The sequence below is a fragment of the Carcharodon carcharias genome, chromosome 8 (genome assembly GCF_017639515.1).
Source record: "Carcharodon carcharias isolate sCarCar2 chromosome 8, sCarCar2.pri, whole genome shotgun sequence".
NCBI lineage: Eukaryota > Metazoa > Chordata > Chondrichthyes > Lamniformes > Lamnidae > Carcharodon > Carcharodon carcharias.
In genome coordinates, this window is record NC_054474.1 from 44,930,203 (window position 1) to 44,957,589 (window position 27,387).

Sequence of the window (27,387 nt, forward strand, 5' to 3'; positions counted from 1 at the left end):
GAGCAACATTCTAGCTCATGGAATAAAAGGGAAAGTAGGCACTTGGTTAAGAAATTGGCTGAGTGACAGGAAACAGAGAATAGTGATAAATGGTTGTTTTTCAGATTGGAGGAAGGTCTATGGTGGATTTCCCCAGGGGTCAGTATTGGGACCCTTGCTCTTCTTGATTTATATTAATGACCTAGCTGTGGGGGTGTGCAGGACATGATTTCAAAATTTGCGGATGATACGAAGATTGGAAGCATTGTCAACTGTGATGAGGATAGTTTTGAACTTCAAAAGGACATAGACATATTGGTGGATTGGGCAGACAAATGGCAGATGAAGTTCAATGCAGAGAAGTGTGAGGTGATTCATTTTGGCAGGAAGAATGTGGAAAGACAGTATAAAATAAAGGGAGAAATTCTAAAGGAAGTGCCGAAACAAAGGGACCTCATTGCATTTGTATATAAGTCATTGAAGGTGACAGAGCATGTTGAGAGAGCAGTTAATAAAGCATATGGTATCCTAGGTTTTATTAATAGGGGGATTGAGTACAAGAATAAGGTGGTCATATTAAGCTTGTATAAGACACTAGTTAGGCCTCATCTGGAGTACTGCTTCCAGTTCTGGGTGCCTTACTTGAAGAAGGATGTGAAGGCATTGGAGAGAGTACAGAGGAGATTCACAAGAATTCACAGGGGTAAACAACTGTAGCTATGAAGATAGATTAGAGAAGCTGGGTCTGTTTTCCTTGGAGAAAAGATGGCTGAAAAGAAACCTGACAGAGGTATTCAAGATTCTGAGGGGTATGGACAAGGTAAATAGTGAGAAATTGTTCCCACTCAAGAGTACAGCAAGAACTAGAGGGCACAGATTCAAAGTAATGAGCAAAAGGAGTAGAAGTGATGTGAGGAAAATTTTTTCACCCAGAGGGTGGTTGGATTCTGGAACAATCTTCCTGAAAGGGGTGGTGGAGGCAGGTTCGATCGAGGTGTTCAAAAGGGAATTGGATTGCTATCTGAAAAGAATGAATGTGCAAGGTACTGGGGATAAGGTAGCGAGTGGGATCAGGTAGAATGCTTTTTCAGCAAGCCAGTGCAGACTTGATGGGCCAAATGGCCTCCTACTGCACTATAAAGATTCTGTGATTCGGTGAATTCTCTATCATTCGTTTTATATAATCTCACCCAAAGTCAATAAGCCTCTTAGCTATTGCAAGTGAGCTGTGGTGATGAATCTGGGGAGGCAGTGGCATAGTGGTATTGTCACTGGACTAGTATTCCAGAGACCCAGCATAATGCTCTGGGGACCTGGGTTTGAATCCCACCATGGCAGTTGGTGAAATTTGAATTCAATACAAAAACTGGATTTAAAAGTCTAATGATGGCCATGGAGCCATTGCCAATGTTGTAAAAGCCCATCTGGGAAGGAAATCTGCTGTCCTTACCTGGTCTGGGTACATGCGACTCCAGACCCACAGCAATGTGGTTGACTCCTAAAAATGCCCTCTGAATAAGGGCAATTAGGGATGGGCAATAAATGCTGGCCTAGCCAGTGATGCCCACATCCCAAAATCTGATTGGCAGGCCATCCATATTTGGGTAGAAAATTGCTACAGCAGATCTTTAAAGTTCAGTAGCACTTCAAAGGGGCATTATAGCTCGTTTGGGAGAAACTAAAGTAGAACAATTTGCAGCAATGTCAACCAGCAGCCTAGCAGGGTGTCTGCAGTAATTACGGTTTTATTTAGTGTGCAATGTACCTTTAAGAATAATACTTGTTAGAAAAGATCACATGATCAGTAACCAATAGGACAGTAGTGTTGGCTACCTCCGCAAACAGTGTAGAGATAGAGTTGGAGTTGAAAGCACATGTGTAGTTGCTGCTGAGTATATTGTAAATAAACTTACTGGGGCATAACTTCTGACTAGCGCCGGAAAGTGCTGGCCCACAGAAATTAGAAGAAATAAATACGTACTTACCTGGTCCTGAAAATCACGTGGCCACTTCTGTTCGCCAGAGCTGCTAGGGGCCTGTAGTGAAAGACTCCTTGGAGCCCCCAGCGAAGTGTGGATCCAACGTATTCAAGGAGCCCCCGGCCCCTTTTTTAGAGCATGAGCTGCCATCAAGCAGGTAAGTTTAAAGGGCCAGGGAAATTGAGAAGCTAGGGGGAAGGTAAGTGTCTAAGGTAAGTCGATAGGATTTGTAGGTTGGGGGTGTAAGGGGGTGGTCTGGGGGTCTGAGGTCAATGGGGAGGTTGGGTGGTCCAAGGTCAGGGGTGATGGGTTCTAAGGTCGGGCTTGGATGGGGGTGGCGGAGAGGTCGGGGGGGGCGAGGTTCCTTGGTGGTTTGGAGGGTTGAAGGATCGGGGAGCGGGTGATGGTGGTTCAGAGATCAGGGGAGTCCGCTCCGGGGGAGGGGGGGTTGGCGGGGGTTGGTGGGTATCCAAGGTCGGAGGAGTGCTGCAGGGGTTCTGAGGTTGGGGTGTCCAAGGTTAAGGGGTGAGGTCCGAGGTTGGGGGTTCCGAGGTCGGGGTGGGTCCAAGGTTGGGGAGGGGGGGTCCATTGTCGGGGAGGGGACTGCCATGGGTGGGGCGAAGGCGGGGTGTCGGGTGTGTTGGGGAGTCCCATTAGGTAGGCCTGGGCCTTTACAATAGTACCCAGAAGTTAGAAGAGGTTTTAATTCTAGCTTTTTCTGGGTAACTATTGGTATAACCCCAGCGGAACCATCCGAATTTTGCGATTTAAATTGCATTTTTGGATGGTTCCCAGTGCAGCGCAATTGTCCCGAGGAAATTAGCACTTCTGGGGCAAATCCTTACCTGGGAACTTGCCAGAGGGATTCCCTGGTCATATTAGGGGTACCCCCCCATATATGACACTAGGGAGCGCAGAAGTTACGGGCCAATGTTTCCACTTACGAATCGTCTGCACTTTAACTCTATTACTAATAGTACAAAGTGGTCACTGTAACTGTGTAACTGAAAAATGAGATCATCTTCCCTGCAGGTGGTCCTTGCGTGAGATGCTAGATGGGTGAGGAGGCCTGGCAAGAAGTGGCAACCCATCTAATTTCAAATAGAATTGCTCCTCAGACCCACTGTAGCACTGCAAACACTTTGCTGACCTTATGAGATGTGCCAAGCTACACACTGAAAACTTACACAAATGCAACGTATTAACTATGAATTGTGAATAAGAATATGAAACATGACTGATGTCCCCACCCTATCCAAAAATCACAGACAACCTCAATATACCCTTGCAATTATTCACCAGGAATAATCACACCTTTCTTCACCACATCTCCCTTCCCACGAATAGCTCCTTTCTCAGTATATGGAACTGTGGTTTCCCTGATGAATTTTTCATCCACTATGCCAGCAGGATAAAATGAAATAACCATGCCAGTTTCCCCACACATTCCTACCCTGTTCAGGCATTAATTAGGCACAATGTATTCAAAGCAGCTGGCAATGACATAGCAAAGTCACATTGTCAGTCATTATCACAATACTAATGCGAAGTCAAGTATTGCCAGAGTATTGCTGGCATTCAGCATTGGTAAGGGCCAGCAGAAGAACATTTAAATTTGAAATGCTTTCTACAAGGAGCGGAATTGATTGCAGTGTGATCAATTCAATACAGCTGCATAGATTTATTAAATTGTAGGTACAAAAGCCCTTCGCCGTCTGTCCATATGTTGCCAGCACTTTTCCACTGCTGATGTCTGAAGCATGGATTAGTCATTTACCATCCAATCCTGAGGTACATTTCCAAGTACAGACAGGAAAACAACTGGGAGTCCTGCGCTTTAAACATCTTAGTACTTCGCAGCCTAGAAACCTAAGCCACATAATTTTATTAGTCAAATGAAGAATCGGTAGCTTTCTGACCTAAAGATTGGACAATAATGTCAATACGTAAATGACACCACTTCTGCCACAGTTTCGTATAACAATGAACCTGCTCGCTTTTTCCCATTCGTTTTCACTGGCAGAAATTTGCATCATTTGTATTTTGGATATAGTTCCAAAGTAACTGATTTCTGCCAATGCTTTCACTCTATTATCCATTCATAGGATGTTCCAGAGGCTAAAATCAGGGCCGTAGAATTTGTTTAACTTGATGTTTGGGGAGAGGAAAATACATAGGCTGTCTAGTTCTGTGGGAGAGGCAGACAATTCTGCCTCATCCGGAACCATTCATTACAAATTTCTTTAGTGCATTTAGGGAGAACAAGTGATGCTGTGAAACATGATATTATTAGAAACCGTGTGATGGTTTAGGGTCTGCCACAGTGTAACACCCAACACCAAATAAGTGGCAAACTGAAAGCTTACATGATGCAGACTGTAATCCTACCTTGCTGCATTCAATTTTGGTTCAAAGTTTCCAGAGAACAGGACTGTCAGCATTCATTGTATTGAAGATGAAAAATGTGCCCACGCCAGGAGATTCGCTAGAGTGACCAATTTAGATGGGTGAATAAGAAGTGAAAGCTTTAATTTCCTTGCACCATCCTTACAGTGGAATGATTGAATTCTAGATTTAGCCTCTTCAGTTAAAAGGAACAAGCTGGCATCAATGCAATGCAAAATTAGTACAGCAAGTGCAGTGGGTGCTAGAGACATTATGCAGAAACAAAGGCCATGATTTTCCGGCCCCATAGTGGCGGCACTCAACACAGGAGATTTAGCGGCCGAGCCAGATGTCCATTGACTTTCGGCGGGAACAGGCGATCCCAACAACGGGCGGGGATGCAAAATCCCACCCAAAGGCTTTACCAAATATGTTCACGGGCGAGACTGTCCAAAGGCACAAACCTACTGTATTAACTATGAGTGCAGGTCCCAAGAGCTTTGGTATTGTAAACCAAGCAAAGTTGACGGATGTTCAGCATATGAACTGTACACTGATTGGAGACAGGCACAGAGAACTGATCTCACAGTCTAATCAAAGAACCTGCTAACAATGTATTGCAAAGTCCAATGTGGCAAAATAATGTCAAAACAATATTAGTCTAGAATGCAGCAACCTTGAAATTCAACTTCAGCAAGAGTGAAAAATGGTTAATGGGTCAAATGGAAGTAAAATTACATGAAAAGTATATGGTTGGCCAACCCACTACTGACCATTTGACACGCCTACTAGAGTTGAATTTTATCCACTATGGGGAGGACTTTCCCCATTTTGGGCAGGCACGGCGGGGGCGGGCAGGAGCGGTCGGGAAGTTGACCACTGCCCGCGATTGGGGCCTGACTGTGATTTCACACTGGTGGGCCAATTAAGACCCGCCTAGCATGAAACGCGTGCGGCAGCACCCAGCGCTTCCTCTGTGGGGAGGGGAGGAGGGCAAGAGCTGCCTCAGGGAGCTGAGGAGTTTTGAATATTAAAAATAAAGATTTCTAAAATGTTATAAAACATATCCCCTCATGTGACTGTCACATGAGCAGTAACACATTGTTAATGAAATGTTAAAATTTATATTTTATTTTTATTTGCTGTCGGAAACCTCATCCCGCCCATGCATGAGGTTTCCTAAAAGATGCAAAGGCCGCTTGGCCTTTTCGCCTGCCCACCAACCGTAAGGGATGCTCGCCCGATATCATCGCGCGTCATTTTACGCTCGGTCGGGGTGGGTCCGAGCCCACCAGATGAGCATTATATTCTGGCCTATGTGTCTTTGTGTGCTTAAAGAAAGGGTTCATATAAATGATACAAGCAGAGTAAATTCATGGGGGTAGAAGTTCTGTTTGTACATGCAGGGGCATGAGGCTGCAATGTCTTTGGAAAGATTTCAGTCATTGTCACCAGCGAATACAGGCAGGGCTGGTGGTGTCCTAAAGGGCATAGCTGCTGGACTGGGTCTACAGCAGATGACAAGAGAACCAAAAAGAGAGAAAAACATAGTTGATCTCATCCTCACCTACCTGCCAGCTGCAGATGCACCTGTCCATGACAGAAACAGTAGGAGTGACCACCACACAGCCCCTTTGGAGACAAAGTCCCGTCTTCACATTGAGGATATTTTCATCATCTTGTGTGGCACGATCGCCTTGTTAAATGGAATAGAATTCAACATATCTAGGAACTTAAGGCTGGACAACCATGAGGTGCTGTGGGCCATCAGCAGCAGCAGCAGAATTATACTCAGCCACAATCTATAACCTCAAGCCTGGCATATCCCCAACTCTGCCATTACCACCAAGCCAGGGGATTAACACAGGTTCAATGAAGAGTGCAGGAGGGCATGTCAGAAGCAGCACCAATGAGTTGTCAACCTGGTGAAGCACAGGACTACTTGCATGCCAAACAGCATAAGCAGCAAGAGATTGACAGAAATAAGCAATTCCACAAACAACAGATCAAACCTAGGCTCTGCAGTCCTGCCACATCCAATCGTGAATGGTGATCGACAATTAAACAACTCACCCAAGGAGCAGGCTCAACAAATATCCCCATCCTCAATGATAGGGGAGCCCAACACATCTGTGCAAAAGATAAGGCTGAAGAATTCGCTACAATTTTCAGCCAGAAGTGCCGACTGGATGATCCATCTCAGCCTCCTCTAGAGGTCCCCAGCATCACAGATTCCAGTCTTCAGCCAATTCGTTTCACTCCATGTGATATCAAGAAACAGCTGAAGGCACTGGATAGTGCAAAGGCTATGGGCCCTGACAATATTCCATCAATAGTATTGAAGGCTTGAGTTCCAGAACCTGCTGCACCCCGAGCCAAGATGTTCCAAAACAGCTCCAACACTGGCATTTACCTCGCAATGTGGAAAATTGTCCAGGTATGTCCTCTACGCAAAAAGCAAGATAAATCCAACCCAGCCAATTACCTGCCCATCAGCCTACTCTTGATCATCAGTAAAATGGTGGAAGGAGTCACCAACAGTGTGTATCAAGCGGCACTTGCTTAACAATAACCTGGTCACTGATGCTCAGTTTGGGTTCCGCCAGGATCACTCAGCTCCTGACCTCATACAGCCTTGATTCAAACATGGACTAAAGAGCTGAACTCCAGAGGTGAGCTGAGAGTGACTGCCCTTGAATTCAAGGCAGCATTTGACTGAGTGTGGCATCAAGGAGTTCAAGTCAAACTAGTATCAATGGGAATCAGGGGGGAAACTCTCTGCTGGTTGAGTCATACCTAGCACAAAGGAAGATGATTGTGGTCATTGGAGGCCAATCAGCTCTGTTCCAGGAGATCACTGCAGGAGTTCCTCAGGGTAGTGTCCTAGGCCAAACAATCTTAAGCTGGTTCATCAATGACCTTCCTTCCATCATAACGTCAGAAGTAGGGATGGTCGCTGATGATTGCACAGTGCTCAGCACCATTCACGATTCCTGAAATACTGAAGCAGTCCGTGTCCAAATGCAGCAAGACCTGGACAATATCCAGGCTTGGGCTGATAAGTGGCATGGAACATTCATGCCACATAAGTGCCAGGCAATGACCTTCGCCAACAAGAGAGAACCATCATCCCTTGACATTCAATGGCGTAATCGTCACTGAATCCCCCACTATCACAATTCTCGGGGTTACAATTGGCCAGAAACTGAACTGGACTAGTCATATAAATAATGTGGCTACTGAAGCAGGTCAGTGGCCGGGAATCCTTTGGCAAGTAACTTGCCTCCTGACTCCGAAGTGTGATGGAATACTCCCCACTTGCCTGGATGAGTGCAGCTCCCACACCACTCAATAGGATATCCACCATGCACGACAAAGCAGCCCGCTTGATTAGCATCACATCCACAAAAGTTCACTCCCTCCATCACTGACGCACAGTAGCAGCAGTGTGTACCACCTACAAGATGTACTGCAGGAATTCACTAAGGTTTCTTAAACAGCGCCTTCCAAACCCACGACCACTACCATCTAGAAGGACAAGGGCAGCAAACACATGGGAACACCACCACCTGGAAGTTCCCTTCCAAGCTGCTCACCATCCTGTCTTGGAAATATCCTGTCACTGGGTCAAAATCCTGGAAATTCTCAGGTAGTTCATAGGAATACAAAATATGTAAACTAGGAGACTCAAAATAACTCATTCCTTCCCTAACAGCACTGTGGATGTGCCTACGCCACATGGACTGCAGCAGTTCAAGAAGGCTGCACATCACCACCTTCTCAAGGGCAAGTAGGGATGGGCAATAAATGTTGGCCTAGCTAGCGAGGCTCACATCCAATGAATGAATAAAAAAATGTAAGCAATACATTAGCAGTCAAGCCAAACCCACACTCCATGCAACAAAGTATACAAGCTGCACCTGCAGAAGCATTAACTGCAGTAGAAAAATACAAAGCTTTTAAAAGAACCCCCCTCAAAATCAAAGGGTAGAATTCATATTTTCGTAGCTTGATTATTGGGAATAATTATTTAACATTCAATTACAGAACTTGAATTCATCAAGAAGCTCTGGAACTAGCTACACAAATTGATATTTATGCTTGGAATTTCTATGAGGAAGGTCAAGAGAATCTCTGTGGAAATTCCATCCCTAACATTTTGCAATCCTGTCATGGAATGTCAATATGCTGAGTAAAAAACTAGGTGTGAAAGAATGAAGGTGGAAGGGTCATATGTCTTTCTTTAGCATAATGATAATGTTACAAGGTAAATGACCACATTTCTGATCACATTTTCATTGTGTTTGTGACAGTTAAACCACAGAAACACCAAGCTTATTTACTGAAGCGAAGGTACAAGTCTTCTGAATCAGAAATATGAAATGTCAGATTGGCAGTCACTTCAAAAATTTCCCGTAATGTATAATTACTGGAAGATCACTCTAGTAGAGTGAGATTTTAACTCATTCAAAACTTACACAGAGTTAAAATCAAGCTCTAGATCTCAGTCAACTTCTCAGATCGTTCATAGGAATACGAAATATGTAAACAAGGAGAGTCAAACTAACTCATTACCCCAATGCAACGGTGTAAAGAAATGTTGGTATAGCACCAAGGAATATGCACTCTCAAAATGCAGAATCTTTTGGTTCACTAAATATCATTGGCCAGAGCTACAAGCTAATTCTTCAACCAAAGAACACCATCTTTTATGTGAGGAACTCAACTTAGTAGGCCATTGCAAGATAAAGCCTCATACCGGTACCTGAGGGTATTAAATAGGTTGACAGTCCTGTATGGTTTTGAGAGAGTTGGATAGTTGGAGATGGTGCCCTTCAGACAAGATGCAGCTGAGGTTCCATCTGCCTATTTAGGTTAATGTTCAAGGTACCATAACACTCAGTTCTCACAGTATAATTGCTAACATCCCTTCCACTCCAAACAGATAATTAAGTTACTTTCTACTCGCTGTTCTTAAAATATTGCTGCTACAGGATACTTGCACTGCTTGATTGCAGAACAGTCACTGCAGTTCAAAAGTAATTTATTCTGTTAAGTACTTCAAGATATTTTAAGGATGTATTAAGGCACTATAAAAGTATTTTTTTAATGGATCCTTTTATATCAATCTTCTTGGAAGTTGCAGCTCAAGCTTGGAAAAAAACAAATTAGGTATAAAAGGAGCTGAAAGCTAATATGAGATTGGAATAGATATTAGGCACAAGCTTATATTTATTAAACATGATAACTAAGTTTCATTGGATACAAGAGATAATTTCAATCACAATCTCAGAATAGTAACAGTATAAGAATCAGACCAGCAAAATTAATAGAAAGGGTTTGTCAATCAGACCTCATGGGTCACTTTATAGATATGACAGCAGTACAAATAATAAAAACAGAAAATGCTGCACATGAAGTTCACCAGGGTAAGCACTTAAAAGGTTGCCTCTGTTTTGTTGTTGAGATGCTCACAGACTTCCTGCATATTTCCAATATATTCTGTTATTATTTCAGTATTCCAGTCTTTGTAGTTTCCTTTCATTGGGGTTAATTTTCATGTGGCTGCTTCTATTGAGCAGGAGGATGGCAGGAAGAGCCTATTGCCATCCCGATAGAAGCAGTCTGGAGCCAGAAACACTTTCATTAGCAGCAAGACTTGAACAATTTCCAGGCTTGGGCTGATAAGTGGCAAGTAACATTCACACCACACTGGTGCCAGGCAATGACCCATCTCCAAAAAGAGGGAATCTAACCATCTCATCTACACATTCAACGGCATTACCATGGCTGAATCCACCACTATCAAAATCCTGGAGATTACCAATGACCAGAAACTGAACTGGACTAGCCATATAAATACTATGACTGCAAGAGCACGTCAGAGGCTAGGAACTCACCTCCTGACTCCCCAAAGCCTGTCCACCATTTATAAGGCACAAGTCAGGAGTGTGATTGAATACTCTCCACTTGCCTGGATGAATACAGCTCCAATAACACTGAAGAAGCTCCATCCAGGACAAAGCAGCCTGCTTGATTGGCACCCCATCCACTTCCTCCAAATTTCACTCCCTCCATCAATGCACAGTGGCAGCAGTGTGTACCACCTACAAGATGCACTGCAGCAACTCAGAAAGGCTCCTTTGACAGTACCGTTCAAACCGGTGACCTCTGCACCTAGAAGGGCAGCTAATGCTTGGGAACAACACCACGTGGAAGTTCCCCTCCAAGTCACTCAGCATCCTGGCTTGGAAATATATTGCCATTCCTTCACTGTCGCTGGGTCAAAATCCTGGAACTCTCTTCCTAACAGCACTGTGGGTGTTCCTACAACACATGGACTGCAAAGATACAAGAAGGCAGCTCACCACCACCTTCTCAACAGCAATTAGGGATGGACAATAAATGCTAGCCTAGCCAGTGATGCCCACATCCCATGAGCAAATAAAAAAAATGTAACATTCTGTCAGTGAGCTGCTGACGTCTTTGGAACTGTTCTCCAGCTCAAACAGAAAGAACATCTGGTTGCTTCATTATGAACCCAGTCGATCCAGGTAATTTGAAGCCAATTCTGGGGAACAGCCTTGGAAGGTCAGGCTTTGGCCAGACTGATTTTTATGGGGCCAGTTGGGGCATTAAAATTCTAAAACGTCTTTTTTTAAATTTCCTGAGTGGCCTGCAGTGATCACTTTCACGACTGTTGGTTGGGCCACTGAACACCAAGTACAATGTTGAGAGCATGCACAACACATGCTCTGTCTATTGCTATCTCAAAATTACATCAGGGTCCAATTGATGTAATTGTACCCTGGTTTAATGAGGCTTCCACTGACTTCAGTTGGGCACTTGGGCCACCGATTTCAAGGCTTCCACTGAAAGAGTGGTAATCCAGATATTAGTTCTAACAGGGTAGTAAATAGCCATTTGGTAGTACAGGACTTGCTGAAAAAAAGAGATATGCTTTCGAAATTTTTCATCTTGCTCTTATCAGGACAGTTCACGAGAATACCAATAGTAAAGGGAACAACAATTTATACTGCATTAGAAGAGAGTGCTGATTGGTTGGCAAGTGGACTCTGATTGGTAGAGGCATTGGAATGGAGAATGCAACAAGGAAAAGTTAAACTGCCAAGCTTTTGTTCAAATTCACACCAGACAGGTTGATTCTGATCAGTCAACGCATTCCATGGTTAATGAATCAGGGAATGTCTGTCCCCAAGCTTTGTTTAGTTGAAAAAAGTATAATGTCTGCACATGCTTCTTCTGCCTGCAAAGGACAGAGCCCTGTATGTGAATATGTGTAGCTTCTAACACATGTAAGTGAGCCATGCTACTAGCCTGAGTGATAATCTTAAAGTGGTTTCCAGTGCAATTCTTAGCACAATCAGGATTGTTTAGCAAGTGTTGTCCAAACACAGAATCATATCTAATGTTGGATACATTGGCCAGGATTTTCTGGTCCCACCGTGGCAGGACCCACCACATCCCAGCCAAAAGTCTATTGATATGCCAATACCTCTACCAAGTCCAATGACTTTTGGCAGGACCAGAAAATCCCGACATTGGGCAGGGCCAGAAAATCCCAACTTATGTCTTGAGTTTTGCAAGCACAAGCTGGTTAGGTGCAGTCTGCACTTTGCCTATTGCAAACAGCCAATGGGATGTGCTGTTTGATAAGATCCGCCAGTCTTTGGGACATATGGCCTACATACCTGGCATTACGCTGGCAGTGAAATTTAAATACTACATAACTCATTTGTGTAATAGGCAGAACGTCTTTTTGGCTTGACAGCAGCATCCTGTTAGTGGAGAATACCACTTGTGTTGCTACTGCATAGTCACAGCGTGAAACAACTAGCTTCACCTGTTGCTCAAATTTTTGAGATACCTTACCCTGGATAGGTGGGCCTTCTACCAGGTTAGCTTAACAGGAAATCAGAGGCAAGCTCCCCATGATTTTCAGTCCATTAAAACTAATGGATGGAAAACTGGGAAACATTGAACAATTTCCTGACTGGAGTGAGCTTACCAGTGAGAAGCCTTGACTGCCAGCAGTGCAAATCTGAAATTCAGGTTTTCACTGACTACCTGAATTTTCAATAGGCAATTATAGCAAGTGAGGGTGTTGCTAGCAAAATTAGTCCCGAAATGTGTCTACAGCAGGCAAGGTTCTGCAACAGGATCACTATTCATAAAATAGGCCTTGCAGTATTTCGTAACTATGTCCTGACTGCCTTGTTTCATATTTGCTTTTGTTAAAGCTCACAAATGGCCTCTTAAATGCTAGTTATATCAGGTCATGTCATTATCTATTCATATTCATTATCATATGTTGTAAATATCTATGCATAAGCTTTCTACCTTTAATGCCTTGCACTTTTGCTCTATAATTTATTTTGCTTTTGTGGAAGACTACACAAAAAGTCCAATTTGCAAATGCTGACCATACTCTAGGATATTGTCAGCTCATTTGCCTGGCACAATTTTCAAAAGTATGCAGTTGTCTTATTTATAATCTCTGAACAACAGGGGAAGTATCCCCGGTGTCCTGACCAATATTTATCCCTCAATCAATGACACAAAAATAGGTTATCTGATTATCACATTTTTATTTGTGAGTTTGCTGTATGTAAATTGGTGCCGCGTTACCTACATTACAACAGTGCGTACACTTCAAAAATACTTCATTGGCTGTAGCGCACTTTGGGTCATCCTGAGTCTGTGAAAGATACTATATAAGTGCAAGTCTCCCTTTTCTTTTCCTAAAATTGACATCCTTTGCAATTGTATAATAAACTCTATAGATGGAAGAAGAACAAACATTTGTAAACTCCAGTCTTTCTGCCAGTGCTCAAGGGTATCTTGAGAAGGTACTTATCAGGGGAAGGTGCATACCTGCAGCAACATTACAATCATTTTAGATAAGGGGTAAAAATTCAAGACTCTCGCTCTTTTCGTATGTATTCACAGAAAATGTCACTTTTTACTGGATATCTGAAGCCCCACTGATCATTTAAAATGAACTGTGAACAAGACTTGCACATTATAAAACTAATAATTACCCTCTTAACATTGGGTTAAACACTGAAAGCTGGATGTGTTGCACTCCTATTTTCTCCAATAGATAGTGTAATATCTTATACAAGTAAACAATATTGTTAAGAATTAAATACTCACAGAAGCAAAAGTATTGCAGAACAAATGGTAGTTCAATGCTTAAATTACACACATTTTTCCTTATTGAAAAATGACAAACTGTTCCAAAATCTTAGAGTGCTTTTTAGAATCTTTTGGCTGAAAATATGATATACTTATTTAATCCATGTCTTTATCGCATGAAGATCCACCTCATCAACTTGGCATGGAAAGAAATGAACTGAAGGTGAGTAATTATCACAGTGCATTAATTATAGAAAAGTCTTTCATGCAACAAGCTTTAATCTTGGGACATTAACCACTTTCCAATAAGGATATCCTCTGGTCATTACATGATAACGGCCAAGATTTTTTGATACAAATAACTGTAAGGCCATCAGTGCTCATCGTTATTAAACAGCTACTTCCAGAGAACCTGGTAAATGCAGACAGTAAATGCAGATGTCCAGAAGTTGCAGTCTAAGTTAGCCTGCTCCTCCACAGGTCACAGTACCTTGCCAATATACTCAACATTAAAATCAATATAAGGATGTTGTGGTACTTACCTATTAGTTATCCACTAAACACACCAGTAAAGGTTAGAGCTGGTGCAATCAGGCATGGCTACATTTTTAATAATTACTACCATAGTTACTGCTGATCAATCCTAAGACCCTGAAAATTAAATTTTACAAGTGTGGAGTCACATTCCTTCAGAATTTAATTAGCATGGAGATTTTTTTAATCTTTAATTTTTCAATGTCTTTTTTTTTACCTTTTTCACTTAATCTTGTCTTTCTTTCCCAATCTCTATTTTGCCTTCTGTACTTGAGTTAAACCCAATTTATACTTCCTAGTGTTTCAGTGAAAGTTCATCAATCTGATTGGTTGAAGAGGCATTGCTGTCTCTTGCCCTGTTCTCCGATGCTACAGATCCCCTGTAGAGGGGGATGTGCTGTGTGATATACCCAAAGACAGAAAGTTGCTGCTCAAAAGCTTGCAAAATATCTGTGGACAGCTGTCAGCACAGTGAATTGCAAGTGCTATTCCTTCACCACTGACTGCAAAATCTGGGCCAACAACTTTGCCCACTACTTCACTGGAGACTTTCTCATTTTTAGTATTATAAAGCCAGGAAAAAAGTATTTGATGAAATTAAAATCTAATGTCTCTTTTGCAGGAGACCAATCACATCAGCCCTCAATTTAAATTCCTGAGAATACAACCCTAGTTTGTGTAATCATTCCCCATAATTTAACCCTTGGAGTCCAGGTATTATTTGGGTAAATCTATGCTGTATTCTCTTCAAGACCTTTCCAAGGTGTGGTGCTCATAACTGTTCACTGTACTCCTGGTGCAACTAGGGATCTGTATAGCTATAGCATAACTTCTAACTCCTTGTATTCTAGTCCTCTGGATAAAAAGGTTAAGCTAATGTGTTAATTCGGGGCACAAAGCCAATGCAAAATAATCCCTTTTAGAAGTTGCTATTCTCAATATTAGTCCTTGTTAAAATGTCTGGGGAAAAGAACTAATCCAAAAAATTTATAATATGATGCAAGATAGACTTGTGCTCACACAAGATACTTTCAATTTTAATTTAGATAATCCTTCTCCTCGTAAAGCTTTTCTATGTAGAGGGAATAGTGTATGGTTAGGCTGTCCAAATTTGTTGAAGTATCATTTTGCCCCTGCAAGGGTTGACCAGCAAGTTGTCTGAGAGAGAACTGATAGGGTTATGGGTATACCAAAAGTCGAGTACTTTTATCGATGATGTACCATGTAAATATTTCTTTCTTTTTGTCATATTCCATGAAGGCTTAAAAGGTTGGATGTATGCTCAAAAATGGCCCAGTTTATTTGGTTTAATAGTTTCAGAATATAAAGATTTCCTAATCAGGTATCTGAATGAGGGGCCAAGTCTTTCAATTCAAATAGAAACATCTTGTGGGTTTCGTTTGTTTGTGCAGCCATATGGGGAAAGAGCAGGGGAGTGGCACAAATGAATAGCTTTTTCAAAGAGACAGCAGAGGAACAATGGCCTCCTTCTGCACTCTATGATTCTATACATTTGATCGGCACTGCTATTTGAGACCAGGTCATTTTTCTTTTTAAGTGTTTCTCAGCCTGCTTTGTTCCAAGTAGGTAGTCCAAATGAAGCCATCTGACAGAGAGGGAGAGGGAGAAGTTAGAACAAACTCTAAAAATGAGCAAAACAAAAACAGAATTACCTGGAAAAACTCAGCAGGTCTGGCAGCATCGGTGGAAAAGAAAAGAGTTGACGTTTCGAGTCCTCATGACCCTTCGACAGCTGATGCTGCCAGACCTGCTGAGTTTTTCCAGATAACTCTGTTTTTGTTTTGGATTTCCAGCATCCGCAGTTTTTTTGTTTTTATCTCTAAAAATGAGCAGCAACATGTAAAGGTTAATATTCAGGACGCATGAAACAACTGAAAATCCACAGTGTTTCTGTGCACTTATCCATTTATTATTTAATAAATCCATTAAGTAGCTTATAACTTAAGCTCTGGTCTATTGAAGTAATTATTCCACCTCCTTCCTAAGCCAAAGAAAATTGCTTGAAGGCTCGTAATATAATTGGTAAGTTGAAATACAGCCCTGGGTTTGCTTCAAATTATCTAGAAACTGGGCAGATAAAGGCACATGCTGAATGATAGTAAATAAAGGTTCACCTCAGAGATTAGTCTGCAATGCTCAACCTGGAAAAATATCTAGAATAAAAACAGAACATAATACAGGATCTAGAGGTGTTGCAGAAAGTGTGACTTAACTGAACATCCATCAGTCTTGAAAGGTGACCCCTACTCCACAGAGCACAGTATTTTGCTACTGCACATACACGCAAAAGAACAGTGTTTTAGGAAATAGGTGCGGCCCATTGGTGTCCCAGGTACTCCCAGCTAGTTCTTTTAAGAGGCATTTCTGACGTCATCTTTACAGGTGGAACTAAATGATGATACTGGGTCAAATTATGGCCAATCTCCATCCTAATTAAATTGTTCCCTCTGAATATCAGAGTTGCACAAAATGATACAGGGAGCTGAAGTTTGATCTTCTGTTATGAAGATGGAAAGTGGTTCTCCTGTTCATTGGAACAGGAGAAGGCCACGCTGCTCCTCGAGCTTGTTCCGCCATTCAGTAAGATCATGGCTGATCTGTATCTTAACTCCATCCATCTGTCTTAACTCTATATCCTTTGATTCACTTGTCTAGCAAAAATCTATCTGTTTAAAATTATTAATTGAGCTCACCTCTGCTGCTTTTGTTGGAGAAAGTTCTACACTTCTAGCATCCTTTTCGTGAGGAGGTGTTTGCTAACTTCTCTCCTGAATGACCTGGCTGTGGTTTTAAGGTTACATTCCTTTATCCTAGACTTCTCCACAAGTGGAAACATTTTCTCTCTATTTACCCCATCAATTCCTTTCAAAATCCTAAAAACCAAATCAACCCTTGACTTTCTATATTGAAGGGAATACAAGTCTGGTTTATGTAATCTCTGCTGATAGTCTAACCCTTGGAACCCTGGTAATGTTCCACTAAATCTGTGCTGCATTCTTTTCAAGGCCAATATTGTTTAAAGAGCATACCTGTAGCAATACATCCTCTCATTTATATTATAGCCCTCTAATTATCAAGGTTAACAACATTCCACTAGCCTTTTTGATTATTTTTTGTACGGAGCTAACATACTTTAGTGATCTATGTACATGGACCCTTAAGGTTCTCCACTGTTCCTAGTTTCCCACCAATTAAATAATACTCAGGTCAATCCTTTTTTTTATATAAATGGCATTGAAATTGTGGCTACAATTTCACCCACTCACTTAAAATTACAAAGCGAAGTTGATAAATTATGTTCCAGTCTACACTACTTATTGTACAACTAAGCTTTGGGTTGTTGGAAAACTTGGATGTCTAAATCATTAATAAATATAATGAATAGTTGAACCATAGACACCACAAATCACTTCCTTCCAAAAATGTGAATATATTTCTATTATTCTGTATGTGGGCAGCCACATGATAAGGAGAGTCCAAATCAGAGACTTTCTATACTGTTTCCTGTCATTTATACCTTTTGAACACTGGGCACAAGAGCTGTTACAACCAGCATTGAGAGATTATGAGAGGGAGACGCAAGCAAAAATTGAGGAGGGGCTTGAGCAAGCCTCGTCAATTAAATGCTAAACTTTGAAGGAAACAACATTTCTGAACAAGTACCTCTCTAACCATTCCTTTCTCCCACTGCAGCAAGTGCTAGCCCTGTTGAATCAGATATCCAATCCCACCCCAACTGGCATAATTCTTCAAGCCTGTACGTAAATGACTCTAGGGCCAAAATAGATCCAGAAACAGTAGGACAACTTGGTGGCGGTGGTGGGGTGGGCCTTGCCGGGGGGGGGGCGGGGGGGCTACAAAGGTGTATGGAAGACAACAGCAGCAGCAAGTTCTATTTGTATAGCATATCTGATGTAAGTAAAGAATCCCTAGACTCAACCTGCCAAAGATACCGGACGGACCACCTGGCATTGACCTAGGCACTGGAAATGACAGCGGCAATCTCAAGCCTGTTGACCCTGCAAAGTCCTCCTTACCAATATCTGGGGGCGAGTGCCAAAATTGAGAGAGCTGTCTCACAGATGAGTCAAGCAACAGCCTGACATAATCATCCTCACGGAATCATATCTTACAGATAATGCCCCAGACACCACCATCACCATCCCTGGGTATGTCCTGTCTCACCGGCAGGACAGGCTCAGCAGAGGTGGCAGCACAGTGATAGACAGTCGGGAGGGAGTTGCCCTGGGAGTCCTCAACATTGTTCCCAGGCCCCATGAAGTCTCATGGCATCAGGTCAAACATGGGCAAGGAAGCCTCCTGTTGATTACCACATACCGCCCTCCCTCAGCTGATGAATCAGTGCTCCTGCATGTTGAACACCACTTGGAGGAAGCACTGAGGGTGGCAAGGGCACAGAATGCACTCTGGAGGGGAGACTTTAATGTCCATCACCAAGACTGGCTCAATAGCACTACTATTGACCAAGCTGGCAGAGTCCTAAATGAAATAGCTGCTAGCCTGGGTCTGTGGCAGGTGGTGAGGGAATCAACAAGAGGGAAACAACATACTTGACCTCATCCTCACCAACCTGCTTGCCGCAGATGCATCTGTCCATGAGAGTATCGGTAGCAGTGACCACCACACAGTCATTGTGGAGACGAAGTCCCACCTTCACATTGAGGATACACTCCATCGTGTTGTGTGACACTACCACCATGCTAAATGGGATAGATTTTGAACAGATCTAGCAACTCAAGACTGGGCATCCACGAGGTGCTGTGGGCCATCAGCAGCAGCAGAATTGTACTTGACCACAATCTGTAACCTCATGGCCTGGCACATCCTGCACTCTACCATTGCCATCATGCCAGGGGACCAACCCTGGTTCAATGAAAAATGCAGGAAGGCACGCCAGGAGCAGCACCAAGCATACCTAAAAATGAGGTGTCAGCCTGGTGAAGCTATAACACAGGACTACTTGTGTGCCAAACAGCATAAGCAGCAAGTAATAGACGGAGCTTAGCGATGCCAGAACCAATGGATCAGATCTGAGCTCTGCAGTCCTGCCACATCCAGTCATGAATGGTGGTGGACAATTAAACAACTCACTGAGGAGGAGGCTCCACAAATATCCCCATCCTCAATGATGGAGGAGCCCAGCACAACAGTGCAAAAGAAAAGGCTGAAGCATTTGCTACAATCTTCAGCCAGAAGTGCCAAGTGGATGATCTATTTCAGCCTCCTCTGGAGGTCCCCAGCATCACAAATGCCAGTCTTCAGCCAATTCGATTCACTCCATGTGATATCAAGAAACGACTGAAAGCACTGAATACTGCAAAGACTACGGGGCTCTGACGATATTCCGGCAACAGAACTGAAGACTCATGCTCCAGAACATGCCACGCCCCTAGCCAAGCTGTTCCAGTACAGCTACAACACTGGCATCCAGGCAGCTATGTAGAAAATTGCACAGGTATGTCCTGTACACAAAAAGCAGGACAAATCCACCTGGCCAATTACCACCCCATCAGTCTCCTCTCCATCATCAGTAAAGTAATGAAAGGGGTCATCAACAGTGCTATCAAGCGCCCAGTTTGGGTTCCACCAGGGACACTCAGCTCCCGGCCTCATTATAAACATGGACAAAAGAGCTAAACTCCCAAGGTGAGGTGTGATTGACTGCACTTGACAGCAAGACAGCATTTGACAGAGTGCGGCATCAAGGAGCCCTAGCAAAACCCGAGTCAATGGGGATCAGGGAGAAAACTCTCTGCTGGTTGGAGTCATACTTAGCACAAAGGAAGATGGTTGTGGTTGTTGGAGGTCAGCCACCTCAGCTTCAGGATATCGCTGCAGGAGTTCCTCAGGATAGTGTCCTCAACTCAACCATCTTCAGCAGCTTCATCAATGACCTTCCTTCCATCATAAGGTCAGAAGTGGGGATGTGTGCTGATGATTGCAGGTCTTCATTTCAAAGGTTATAGGGACAGCTTGAAGCAGGTAAGGATTTCAGATCCATTCTTGTTGCTATCCAACCTTACCAGACTTTAGAAGGTCAAGTGTAGAATCTCAGATGCTGAAGGAGTCTATGTCCATTGCAGCAAGACTTGGACAATATCCAGGCTTGGGCTGACAAGTGGCAAGTAACATTCATGCCACACAAGTGTCAGGCAAAGACCATCTCCAACAACAGAGAATCCAACCATCGCTCCTTGATGTTCAATGGCATTACCATCACTGAAACCCCCACTATCAACATGCTGGAGGTTACCATTGATCAGAAACTGAACAGGGCCAGCCATATAAATACTATGACTACAAGAGCAGGTCAGAGGCTAGGAATAGTGTGACGAGTAACCCACCTCCTGACTCCCCAAAGCCTGTCCACCATCTACATGACAGAAGTCTGGAGTGTGATGGAATACTCCCCACTTGCCTGGATGAAAGCAGCTCCCACAACATTCAAGAAGCTTGACACCATTCAGGACAAAGCAGCCCGCTTGATTGGCACCACATCCACAAATATTCACTCCCTCCACCACCAACACACAGTAGCAGCAGTATGTACCATCAGCAAGATGCACTGCAAGAATTCACCAAGGCTCCTTAGACAGCACCTTCCAAACCCACGACCACTACCACCTAGAAGGACAAGGGCAGCAGATAGATGGGAACACCACCACCTGGAAGTTCCCTTCCAAGTCACTCACCATCCTGACTTGGTAATATATCGCCGTTCCTTCACTGTCGCTGGGTCAAAATCCTGGAACTCCCCTCCTAACAGCACTGTGGATGTACCTACACCACATGGACTGCAACGGTTCAAGAAGGCAGCTCACCACCACCTTCTCAAGGGCAACTAGAGATGCAATAAATGTTGGCCCAGCCAGTGAAGCTCACATCCTGTGAGTGAATTTAAAAAAAATCAAGGAAAAAGGGTTAAAAACTATGGCTTCCTTCTGGTCATGAGAATATCAATAATAGAATAAAGAAATAAAGGCACTGACGCAAGAATGATGGCCCAATGTATAAAGGCAACAAGCCCAATTTGGCATGATCACTTACTAAAAAACTGAAAGTTCAGTAGCTAAGGACAGAAAAGAAAGCAATCTTTGTGTCAGGATTGCTTTTGAGATGTAATCTGTTAATCCATCCAGCCAAGCTTTGTCATATGCAAATAACTAAGTGGCTTTTCTTCAGTCTATATTCAAGAACAATTTTTATATCCTGGACTATACTTACACTTATTGGAAAGTTGACCTCCCTTTTCCAAACCCAGCCAGCTCTGAAAGTCATTTGAGTCAACTGATGCTATTAAGTTGGTTTTAAAGGATAAAAGGACCAATATTATAAGTCTGTGCTGCCAGCAAGGAAACTGCCTCACTGTGTACTGCCTGCAATTTTCTGCCCATTAGTATGAATAGTTTGCAAAATTCAGACTTGTCCCCATACAGTGAAGATTTTGAGGTGCAACAAGAATGCAGCTTAAATCCTTACCTGCTTCAAGCTGTCCCTATAACCTTTGGAATGAAGACCTTGGTATAAGAATATTGGTTTAAAGAAATCTCAGAGGCAATCTTCTGATGCAGAACCAAGGTTCGCTCAGGATAGATATTATCAGGTTGAGGAACCTTACCAGACTTTAGAAGGTCAAGTGTAGAATCAAATTCTAATTGAGTTAATGAGGCAGAGATGTGTTTCAATTAGTTTATGTTGAATCAATGTCAGTAACGTGCTTGGTTAACACAATGCTGTGAAGCCAGCAGAATCTTCCATTCCAATGTTGATTTTAGAATTTTAATTGTGTCCTCTGTGTGTCTCTGCTGAAACATTGCTTCAAATACATTCTGCATTTAAATTTCTTCCAAGATTATTTATCTCAGTAGTTAGAGCTTTAGACGGCTTATTAAGGCTTTTTATGTTTAAAAAAGAATTGATTTTTACTCAAGTCAATGAATTGGACTTAGCAGTAGTAATGGAAAAAAATGTTGTATCCACTGGAAAAGGGTTTGAAATAATCCAAACCAATTTTATTTAGAATCCTCGATATTTTGTGGAGAGAATGCTGAACGTGTAATTCTTGCACAATGTAATTTGATGTTGTACTGAGAAAACATGAGATACATAGGCTTGACTCATCAGTTGTTTAGGCTTCTGAAAACCACTGGGTCCCACTATATATCTAATTAATGTCAAAGATTGACTGGTATTATATTATATATTGCAGTATTTTCTGAAAGAAGAATTGAGATAACAGCTTAAGACTTCTCTCTTTCGCTCAGTCCAATTTATTTCCCTTTCTTCATTTTCTTTCTGTACTTGGTTTGACTCTAATTTCCCCTCTGTCCTTCTCTGTCATTCCTGTTTCTTCCTCTATCCTTAAACGTAATTGATTAAAAGCTAGAGTGTTGGTCCTATCCCCTATCATTCATTAAGGCCCTGGATGGCACATGGACCTTGTGTGCCTTTATCAGTATACACTTCCACTAATTTATAGTGCAAAGCATTTTCAAGCCCAAGGATAAGGAAAATTACCCAACCAATGGGGCATAATGGCAAGGCCAATAATCACCTCATTAATGTAATGCAATATTATCACAGTGTATCTGAACTATAGCCTAACCATGAATTGTACATACCTATTTCTAAACCGGAGAGGCGGCAGTAGTGGTATTGTCACTGAACAAGCAATCCAGAAGCCCAGGCTAATGCTCTGGGGACATGGGTTCAAATCCCACCACGGCAGCTTGTGGAATTTAAATTTAATTAATAAATATGGAAGTAAAAGCCAGTCTAATGGTGACCATGAAACCATTGTTGATTGTCATAAAAACCCACCTGGTTCACTAATATCCTTTAGGGAAGGAAGTCTGCCATCTTTAACTGGTCTGGCCTACTTGTATCCCCAGACCCACAGCAATCTGGTTGACTCTTAAATTGCCTTTGATATGGCCTAGAAAGCCACACAATTGTATCAAACCCCTACAAAGTCTAAAAGGGAACGAAACTTGACAGGCTACAATGCATCAACCTAGGTGCCAGAAATGACAACAGTACAGCTGTCGACCCTGCAAAGTCCTCCTTACTAACATCTGGGGGCTTGTACCAAAATTGGGAGAGCTGTCACTAGTCAAGCAACAGCATGACACAGTCATACTCTCGGAATCATACCTTACAAACAATGTCCCAGACATCACCATCACCAGCACCATCCCTGGGTATGTCCTGTCTAACCGGCAGGACAGAGCCACCAGAGGTGGCAGCACAGTGGCATACAGTCAGGAGGGAGTTGCACAAGCAGACCTCAACATCGACTCTAGACCCCATAAAGTCTTATGGCATCAGGTCAAACATGAGCAAGGAAACCTTCTGCTTGTTACCACCTACCATCTCCCCTCAGCTGGTGAATCAATGCTCCTCCATGTTGAACACCACTTGGAGAAAGCATGGAGGGTGGTAAGGGCGCAGAATGTGCTCTGGGTGGGGGACATCTATGTCCATCACTAAAGAATAGCTCGGTAGCACCACTACAGACTGAGCTGGCCATGTTCTAAAGGGCATAGCTGCTAGACTAGGTCTTCAGCAGGTGGTGAGGGAACCAACAAGAGGGAAAATCCTACTTGATCTTGTCCTCATGAATCTACCTGTTGCAGATGCATCTGTCCATAAGTATTGGTAGGAGTGATAGCGGGACAGTCATTGTGGAGACAAAGTCCCATCTTCACATTGAGGATACTCTTCATCGTGTTGTGAGGCACTACAACCATGCTAAATGGGATAGATTTCAAACAGACCTAGAAACTCAAAAAACTGGGCATCCATTAGGAGCTGTGGGCCATCAGCAGCAGCAGAATTGAAAACAACTACAATCTGTAACCTCATGGCAGCATATTCCCCAACCTATCATTACCATCAAGTTGGGGGATCAACAATGGTTCAATGAAGAACTCAGGGGGGCATGCCAGGAGCAGCTGCAGGCATACTTAAAAATGAAGTGTCAACCTGGTGAAGCCTCAACACAGGACTACTTGCATGCCAAACAGTGGAAGCAGCAAGTGATAGACAGAACTAAGCAATCCCACAACTAACAGATCAGATCTAAGCTTTCGAGTCCTGCCACACCCAGTTGTGAATGGTGGTGGATAATTAAACAGCTGACTGAAGGAGGGGGCTCCACAAATATCTCCATTCTCAATGATGGGGGAACCCAGCACATCAGTGCAGAAGACAATTAAGGCTGAAGCATTTTGCAGCAATCTTCAGCCTGATGTGCCGAGTGGATGATCCATCTCGGCCTCCTGAGATTCCCAACATCACTGATGCGATACTTCAGCCAATTCGAATCACCCCACGTGATATCAAGGAACAGCTGAAGGCACTGGACACTGCGAAAGCTGTGGACCCTGAAACATTCTGGCAACAGTACTGAAGACTTGTGCTCCAGAGCTTGCCATACCCTAACCAAGCTGTTTCAGTACAGCTACAACACTGGCATCTACCCAGCAATGTGGAAAATTTCCCAGGTATGTCCTGTACACAAAAAGGAGGACAAATACAACTCAGCCAATTACTGCCCCATCAGCCTACTCTCCATCATCAGTAAAGTGATGGAAAGTGTCCTCGACAGTGCTATCAAGTGGCACTTACTCAGCAATAACTCACTTACTGATGCACAGTTTGGGTTCTGTCAGGGCCACTCAATCCATGACCTCATTACAGCCTCGGTCCAAACATGGACAAAAAGAGCTGAACTCCCGAGGTGAGGTGAAACTGATTGCCCTTGACATCAAGGCAGCATTTGACCGAGTGTGGCATCAAGGAGCCCTAGCAAAACTGAACTCAATGGGATTCAAAGGGAAAACTCTCCACTGGTTGGAGTCATACATAGCACAAAGGAAGATGGTTGCGATTGTTGGAGGTCAATCATCTCAGTTCCAGGACATTGCAGCAGGAGTTCTTCAGGGTAGTGTCCCAGGCCCAAGCATTTTCAGCTGTTTCATCAATGACCTTCCCTGCATCATAAGGTCAGAAGTGGGAATGTTCACAGATGATTGCACAATGTTCAGCACCATTCATGACTCCTCAGATACTGAAGCAGTATGTGTCCATTTGCAGCAAGACCTGGGCAATATTCTGGCTTGGGCTGATAAGTGGCAAGTAACATTCGCACCTGACCAGTGCCAGGCATCTCCAACAAGAGAGAATCTAGCCATCACCCCTTGACATTCAATGGCATTATCATCACTGAATACCCCACTATCAACATCCTGGGGCTACCATTGACCAGAAACTGAACTGAACTGGCCATATAGATACTGTGGCTACAATAATAGGTCAAGCGCGAGGAATAATGTGAGAAGTAACTCACCTCCTGACTCCCCAAAGCTGTCCACCATCTGCAACGAGTAAGTCAGGAATGTGATGGAATACTCCCCACTTGCCTAAACAAGTGCAGCTCCAGCAACACTCAGGAAACTAGACACCATCTAGGATAAAGCAGCCCACTTGATTAGTAGCACATCCTCCGCCTCAAACATTCACTTCCTCCTCTATAAGGTGTACTGTGGCAACTCACCAAGGCTCCTTCAATAGCACTTTCCAAACCCATGACCTCTAACAACTAGGAGGACAAGGGCAGCAGGTGCATGGGAATAGCACCACCTGCAAGTTGTCTTCCAAGTCACACACCATCCTGGCTTGGAATTATTTAGTCATTCCTTCACTGTCACTGAGTCAAAATCCTAGCACTCCCTTCCTAACAACACTCTGGGTGTTCCTACACCACATGGACTGCAGTGGTTCAAGAAGAGAGCACACTATCACCTTCTCAAGGACAATCAGGGATGCACAATAAATGCTGGCTCAGCCACTGACACACATGTCCCATGAATGAATTTTTAAAAGCATCATTTACATGAACTTATCAGGGTCAAAGTTAGTGTCATCAGCTAATTAATCACAGACAGACATGCATCATCCAAAGGTGAATGAGTATGTTATGTATCTTTTATTGAGCATTATAGCTATTTTGTGTTTCTTTTGCAAAGAGGGAATACAGCTTGGAGAAGAACGAAGCTGACAGTGGGGAAATTGGGAGCATTTGTTTTAGTTAATGGTTGCTCAATAGGGCCAAGAAAGTGAGTACTTTGTGATTTCTGATGCATAGAGAGAAGTATTACCAAAAGTATTAGGGGTTTTTAGGTCACCTCTCATTCTTCTAAACTCTAATGAGTAAAGGCCCAACCTACTCAACCTCTCCTCATAAGAAAATCCATCCATACCTGGGATCAACCTAGTGAACCTTTCCTGGACTGCCTCCAATGCCAGTATATCTTTCCTTAGGTACGGGGACCAAAACTGTTCACAGTATTCTAGGTGTGGTCTAATTAGTGCCTTATATAGCTTTAGCAAGGCTTCCTTATTCTTATACTCCATTCCCTTTGAAATAAAGGCCAACATTCCATTCACCTTCCCTTTTACCTGCTGAACTTGTATGCTTGCTTTTTGTGATTCATGCGCGAAGATCCCCAAATCCCTCTGTGCTGCAGCTTTCTACAGACTTTCTCCATTTAAATAATATTCAGCTCCTCTATTCTTCCTGCCAAAGAATGTAACCTCACATTTTCCCACATTATATTCCATCTGCCAAGTTTTTGCCCACTCACTTAACCTGTCTATCTTCCCCTGTAGACTGTTTTTGTCATCCTCACCACTTGCGTTCCCACCTATTTTCATATCATCTGCATTTTGCGTAACCTAAGTACTCCAATGTACTGCATAAATATAGTAGCCAGAATTAATTCTCGGTTTCGGTGATCCAAGCAATTGCAAATTCCTTTTTTGATAGCTGGTGAGGTGGTGGTACTACTACATCAGAGTGGTAGGGGAACTCTACTAGGCAGCATGTGGCAGCAAAAAGGTGGAGGGAGGGTAGTCCAAGCTGTGCTATCATTATAATGTGACTTGGTTGCTATTGTCCTTAAAAGTAGCACAGATCTGCAACCGGCTAGATGCTCATCCACAGCCTGCAGTGACAGTTGTCCTTGCCAAATAGGTTTGCCAGGATCAGCAGATAGGTTTGTTGGCACCATGGTTCATGCAGGCAATCCAGTTTGGATCCCTTCCGTCATCTTATATCATTTCAAACATGAAACACTGAGATTGGGCACTGCACAACCAACCCCCAACACTAGTCTGAATTTGATTTAACAAGACTCTTCACTTAGATTCCTTATCACCTACAGACCTTCTACATGAAATATGTAAGAGCTCTTTTCCATGGTTCTCTTTTTCCTTCCTGTCTCACTAAAGACTCATAAATGTTTCA

General features: G+C 43.1%; 1 protein-coding gene across 1 annotated transcript in view; it reads right to left on the reverse strand.

The window, feature by feature from the left end:
* kctd16b (potassium channel tetramerization domain containing 16b) overlaps window positions 1-27,387 on the reverse strand; it is a 235,489-nt gene that overhangs the window by 143,290 nt on the left and 64,812 nt on the right. The window lies entirely within an intron of this gene.